Raw genomic sequence first — 6,468 nt, 5'->3', positions numbered from 1 at the left:
ATGAGCACTTTCTGCCGAGACCACTTTGGTTCAATGGTAAACTTAATACAGGCTGCCTTCTTGAGATTTCAATCCATTACAGTGTAGTGGGTGTCTGAAGGCAGCTGGGACTGTGGTCATCCCGTGTAGTTTTGGGCTGGCCCACCAACTTTCTCATAGTCATCATCATCCCATAAGGAAAGATCTTGGAGGGCCGCTGATGGGCATTTGATATTTCTTCCCTCTCTGAATAATCACACCAACAGTTGTCACTTTCTCACTAAGCTTCTTCCTGATGGTGTTGTAGCTCATTCCAGCCTTGTGCAGGTGGTGGAGGTTGGAATGGAAGAAACTGGTTCTGTGGACAGGTGTACTTTGTACACATTGTTGTGATCAGGAGTATCTGTAATTATTGATTGATTGCAATCAGCCAATCTGCGGGAGGCATAATTCTGGCTGGGTTGCAGAGGATTAAATGTTCATTTCACTCAATGACATGAAAATCAGCTTATTATGTTTATCTAATGTGCTTTTTCTGTCTCTCTGCATTAACATGAAACTACCATAAAAATAAGCAACCGTTCATTTCTTTGAGAGCAAATTCACAGATTCAGCAAGGGGTCCAATAATTATTTCTCCCCTTGTTGGTGAAAGCAGTGAGTTTCTTTTCCTTCTATCAAAATCTAAGAAGTCTTTTTGTCCACTTAAGCAAAGACCACTAAAGAATATGCCTCCTTTGTATTCGCAGTGAGCCTTCAAGTTGGAACACACATATTCAAGAGTATCAGCATGTTTTCATATGTCATGTTTAATGCAGGTGGCACAGTGGTTTGGACTTTTGTCTCACGGCAAAAAGGTTCCACATTGTCACCTGCTGGCCAGCTGGAGTTCTTCTGTGTGGAGTTTGCATCCTCTGCATAGTCCCTGGATTCTCCAGCTTCCTCCCCCAGTCCAAAGACATGCTTGTTAGATTAACTGATAGTCTCAGATTGGCTGTATGTTTAAACGTGAGTAAGCGTGGCTGTCTGTCTCTATGTGTTAGCCCTGCAATGGTTGACCATTCTGATCAGGGTGTACCCCACCTCTCATGCAGTGATTCATAGTGATAGCCCTCCCCCATAACCATAAACTGGATAGTTAAGAAAATGCTTTCTCCTGATCTTTGCATTGATGATATGAAGTCTTGTGCTCATTATAGAAACTGCCAGCAACCTAAACCGCATTCATTTGTACGCAGTGTAATCTTACCCACAACTTATCCCATACAGCTTTCATCCATTTACTCTATGTTAGCATGCATGCTTTGACAACGCTCAAATGTCATATCAGATGTAACAAACTAAAATCAAACTTGTCAGGCAGAGTTGCAAGTTGTCCAAATTTCTATGAGACTTGTTGCTGTGAGGTGGTGACTTCAGGACACTGTACCCTCGTGATGCCTTATCCTTTGAATTTCTGAAAGGAATGTGGAAAAAGGCTGGAAATGTCGATGAACTTACTGGAATAAGTATAGTCCCTGTATGCCTGAATCATCAACTGTCATGGATCTCTGATAACTACAAATTGTCAAGAGAAAGTTTAGTTAAAAACATTTGATCAGTCAAATCGTCCACGATTGCCGTAAAATTACAGTAGAGGTTAGCCTTCTGCTAAGCAGTGAGTGTTTATATTACATTGACCAGTAAAGCTGTACTTAAACTGTCCTGTAATTTTCATCAGTGCATCAATGCTTTAGATTATTTTTGATTGATGTGTGATTCAGTCTAAGAAAGAACTAAGAAGAGTTCAGCAGAATTTGCAGTTTGCGGTAGCAGAAAAGGAAGGCAGTAGATACGTTGGCTTGCTGGTTGGCCAGCAGACTGAATAAGGACATCAAAGAGGACGACGCCAGCATTCATGATTAAAAGCAGGGGCCACAGTAATGTCTGGATGGGCCATTTAAAACTAATGAGGGAAAATAAATAGAGCCATTGCCATTGGCATGAGTAAGTGGAATGTGCGAAGTGCATGTGTGTGACCATGCAGTGTGTTTTCTGTATATACATACGGATGGATGACAAAGAAAAACTGACTCCACAGTGTTGTGCTTGAGCGAGTTGGGTCCTGCTGTCCCCTTACAACAAAGGGTCAAATTTGTTTGGAGTGATTACTTTTATCCTTTGATGAAGTTTTTCCGTCATAAAGGAAGTGGACTTGTTTGGGATGGCCTTATCACAGTCCATTGGGCACACAGGAGGGTCCCTGAATGGTTTGATAAGTATGGAAATGATGTGAATCATTTGTTCGGGCCTTTGGAGTCACATCTATCATATCTTAGCCAGAAATGAACACAGATAGGAAAAATCGTGACCAGTGTTAGAGCGCACTCTCCATCTCTATCATTGAGGACCACGTAAGAGTATTTTTCTGTTCCGGTGGCTTCGCTAAGACACAGACTGTTGTTTCTTCTTTTCATTTGTCACCCATTTGTGTGAGCACCAAGGTTTGAAGGACAAGTTTGTGGATGTTAAATCACAGATGTGACCAAGCGCTTCACTTTGGGCTAAAGTTTCTGTGGCACGGCTTCCCAACAACTTCAAAGGAATCGCCTAGAATCTGAGACGAAATGCTGACAACTAATGTCGGCCCGACTGATGCGTGTCATTGCCTGTAAGATCTGTTTTTCACCTCAGAGATGATCCGTGCAGATTGTTATCGTCACAATAGTTTAATCAGAATTGACTCACCCCTTATTGCTGCGCCTGCTTTGCTACTGTGTGTGGTACGCTCGGAGCGACGTAGGCAGGAGGCATTTCGTTTTTGTGAATGAGTCATTGTACTTTGGATCATTTGTCCTATCTTCATGTTCCTGTGATGCATCCAACCAGAGCACGCGCACAGAGTGAGGCGTATGACAGTAAGTGGAAGTGAAGCACTGATATGGGCACATCAGGGTAGGGAGAATACGTGGGTCCGACAACAAAGCTGGTTCATCAAAGGTGAAGGCTATTGTTACCAGTGTCTACGTCAGGGGTGACGTCAGTGCTCAACGTGTTGCGGACATTTATTAGTCATCATAATTGGTTATATTTACTTTCAAGAAGCAAAGAAATAACTAGGAACTCCTGCGCTTTGTTCATATTTTTCTTTGATTTGAAAATACTTCATTTTTCTCTGCTGCTTGTGTTTCTTTGACTGCATTTTTCGCTTTCTTCTACAATAATTTATATTTGCCTTTCTTCTCATTTTCTAATTTGCAGTCCTCTTCATCTTTGTCTCCTTTTTTTTCCCCTTGTTGTCATCTTTTCCATGTTCAAAGGCATAGGCACAGGCTCCTAAAACAAGCCATAATTTTCTTTGTTGATAATCCAAGTGCTTGGCTGGGTGATAGTACAAAAAAAGCCAACCCATCTTAACGGATTCCAGGCCGCTTTCACAATGTGACTTCTTTTTTTTTTTTTATTATTACAAGTTGCATTTAGCGTCAGAGTTGAGTTATTTCTCAATGCAATGCTCTTCCAACATCTAATGGACAATTATCTATGGAGGAGAAGTTAATGGGTGTCTCATTTCACAAAGTCCTCAGTTATTTATGTCAATGAGCACCATTGTGTGGAAACGTGGCAGACCCGTGCTAACCGCTCGACTTGTTTAGATTTTCTCTATGGAATCCCACACCCATTGTAAGCCAGCAATAACCACAAGACTAATGTGTGTGTGTGTGTGTGTGTGTCTGCATGTCAGTGTTTGAGTGCTTTTCAATGTGCGAGTTGAGCGTGTGCATATGACAGTGTAAAGATCGGTGTAACACAAATGCATGCACATGATGAAAGTGTGTACTGACAGACAAATCTTCATACACGTGCTCACACACACACACATTGGCCACCCCAGTACACACAAACCCATATAAACAGACATCCTGCCTCCCACATACACCACACACACACTCACCACAGACACTTACATAAGCAGAACTGTAGACCTACCACCACATACTCAGACACCCCCCCCCCCCCCCCATCCCCCACCCTCAGCATCTCCCCCCCATACACACACACACAGTACCAACGACCCACTACCAACATCAACACCATAAGGCTCGGGCTTGATGACATCATGGCCTGGATGACAGCACGTCTTCCAGCCCTATTAGTCTGATTGTAGGTGGCTCCGCCGCAATGATTTATGGGTAAATATCCATAGTCTCTGCTGTGTTGATTTATGAGCCATGTTTTGGTCCCTTTGGTCCCCCGACCACAAGATCTGGGAGGGGGAATCCTATACAAATAATGACATTATAAAACTGGAGACAGTGAGGTAAAAGGGGGAGAAGACCCAGCCTGTCACTCGCTCATCACCCGGTATGGCTGACGTGCTCTGATTGGTCAGGGAAATCAGAAATCACAACACCCATGTGCAACAACAGCAGTGATTTTGCACCATGTTTCCCCATCTGCACATGCGTACCTTTCCAACTAGCTTTTCATGTCAGTTCTGTCCATTTGTTCTGCTGTTAATACATCTGCCTGTCCGGTGACATCTGTTTCCCTTCCCTTTTTATTTCTGTCATAGAAGTGTCTGAGTTTTTTAAGAGCCCTAATAATTCTGTCTAACAGCACAGTGGAAAATGATTAGCACAAGAAGGAACGCACTCTCTGCATCCTCACCCTTGCATTCGACTGAGTATATTTTTCTTTGTATTTTGTTAACAGACCTGTAAATTATTTGAACTGTTTTGGTTTATGAGACGCTTATTTAAACCTCAAAACACCTGTCGAGTGTTGCAGAACAGAAAGTGTATTTTTGTACCCTTGTCTGGTTATAATGAGACCAAAAATTTTGACCTTTTTTTCTCAGTTTTACCGCACATTGCTTCTTTTTCCTACCTGACAATTTCTATCTAAGCTGTTTCCTTTCGTTTTAAACTCAACCTCTTTTTCACCTTCTTGACCTTTTTTCCCCCCTAGCCAAACACAATGTGTAGGAGGCTCCCGGCTGCTAATGGACTGGGAGCCTCTAATTGGGTTGCGCTTTGTTGCCATAGCATGCAGAATTTTTATCCTCCGAATCTGCCAACTGATCACGCACAAAAAGCACAGCAGTTACAGCTCTACATGTCCTAAAAGTCACAGCTTGGCTAATTTGAAGGCCAATTATTGGTTGTTGGACACAGCGTTGGAAGTGAAACTGTTTGTGCATTTTTTTTATTCATTTGGCACTGTGAAATGTTCCAAGTGATAAAGCTGCAGTAATGAATGTCTTTCTACTTTCTCTAGACAGATTAGAGTGCTTTTATCACTCCATCAGCAGCAAAATATATCGTACAGCAAATCGAATCAACTTTTAAACACACATTTCAACAAATCCAGCAGAAATACTCCAAATTTAGGTCTGACTAATTACTATTTGACGTATTTTCTTCAAACTGTCACTGGGAGGCTTGCGGGGGCATGTAGTGTGTCGCCAAGTCAGCTGTCACACTTTCTCCCACAAGGTTGCACAGGAGTGATTTACTAAAGGGCTACCAGGAACCCACTGAGAGCCCTTAAAGGATGTTGCTAAATGTGAGTTTGGAGGCGTAGAAGTATGACAGCGAGAGGTGTGCACATTTGCATTTGCGTGTATTGTGTGTGTGAGCTATTGTTAGAAAAGCCTCACTTGACTGGCAGGTGTTTGGACAACCTGCTACGGCCCCCTCAGTTTTGCGAGCGGGTTGCTTGCCTCTCCTCTAGTCTCAGAGGCTGAAATTGGCAGGTGGATTTTATTTTTTGGAGTAAAACAAGATGGGGTGGAGGGGGTGGAGGGACACAATGGGAAATGGAAGGATAAAAAAAGAAAGTGTGACAGTATTTCCTGCGTGGCCTTTCAGAACATTGGCAATATGGTTGACTTTTCCAACAGCTATGAGTAATGTCCACTATTCAGCTCGGGTGGCAGAATGCTTACATTGCTCACCTAGACAATGAGGTGGCAGAGATTTGTGTGTGCCCACAGCCACAGGCACTGAAAACACACAGTGAGTCAGAGTACACCATGCACACACGCACATATATGCTCTGTCTCCTACATTTACATTTATATGGCGTTTAATTTCTCTCATGAGCGAGGCAAACAATAAAAAATTATCATGAGCAAATATCACGAACACACGAGCAAGGATTTACTGCCACTTGCACAACCCTCGCACACATGTAGAGATTAGCAGCCAAGCTCACAAGTTTTCTGCTGGGTGAATGCAAAAAGCCATGCAGGGTCTGTAACCAAGTCCACTCTTTTTGAAGGTATACTGTGCTTGCACAAATTGGGGGTGAGAAAACTCACCCCCTTTGTGTTGTCCTGTCATACATGATCTCATATTTGTTATGATAAATTTATCTTAAAGCTAGAATTATTAATGAGAGTGTGCATCTGGAATTAGAAGTGTAAATGTGGGTAAACAAGCTGCTTAAGCAGAAATGTCTTAGAATTTCCCAGAGAATCCTCCAGCTTTTGACAATTATTCATGAT

Source organism: Diplotaxodon limnothrissa, linkage group LG8 (genome assembly GCF_057381915.1).
Source record: "Diplotaxodon limnothrissa isolate DT_005_m linkage group LG8, D_limnothrissa_male_GT1.1, whole genome shotgun sequence".
NCBI classification, from domain to species: Eukaryota; Metazoa; Chordata; class Actinopteri; order Cichliformes; family Cichlidae; genus Diplotaxodon; species Diplotaxodon limnothrissa.
The sequence above is the reverse complement of the archived record's forward strand: the minus strand, read 5'-3'. Positions refer to the sequence as shown.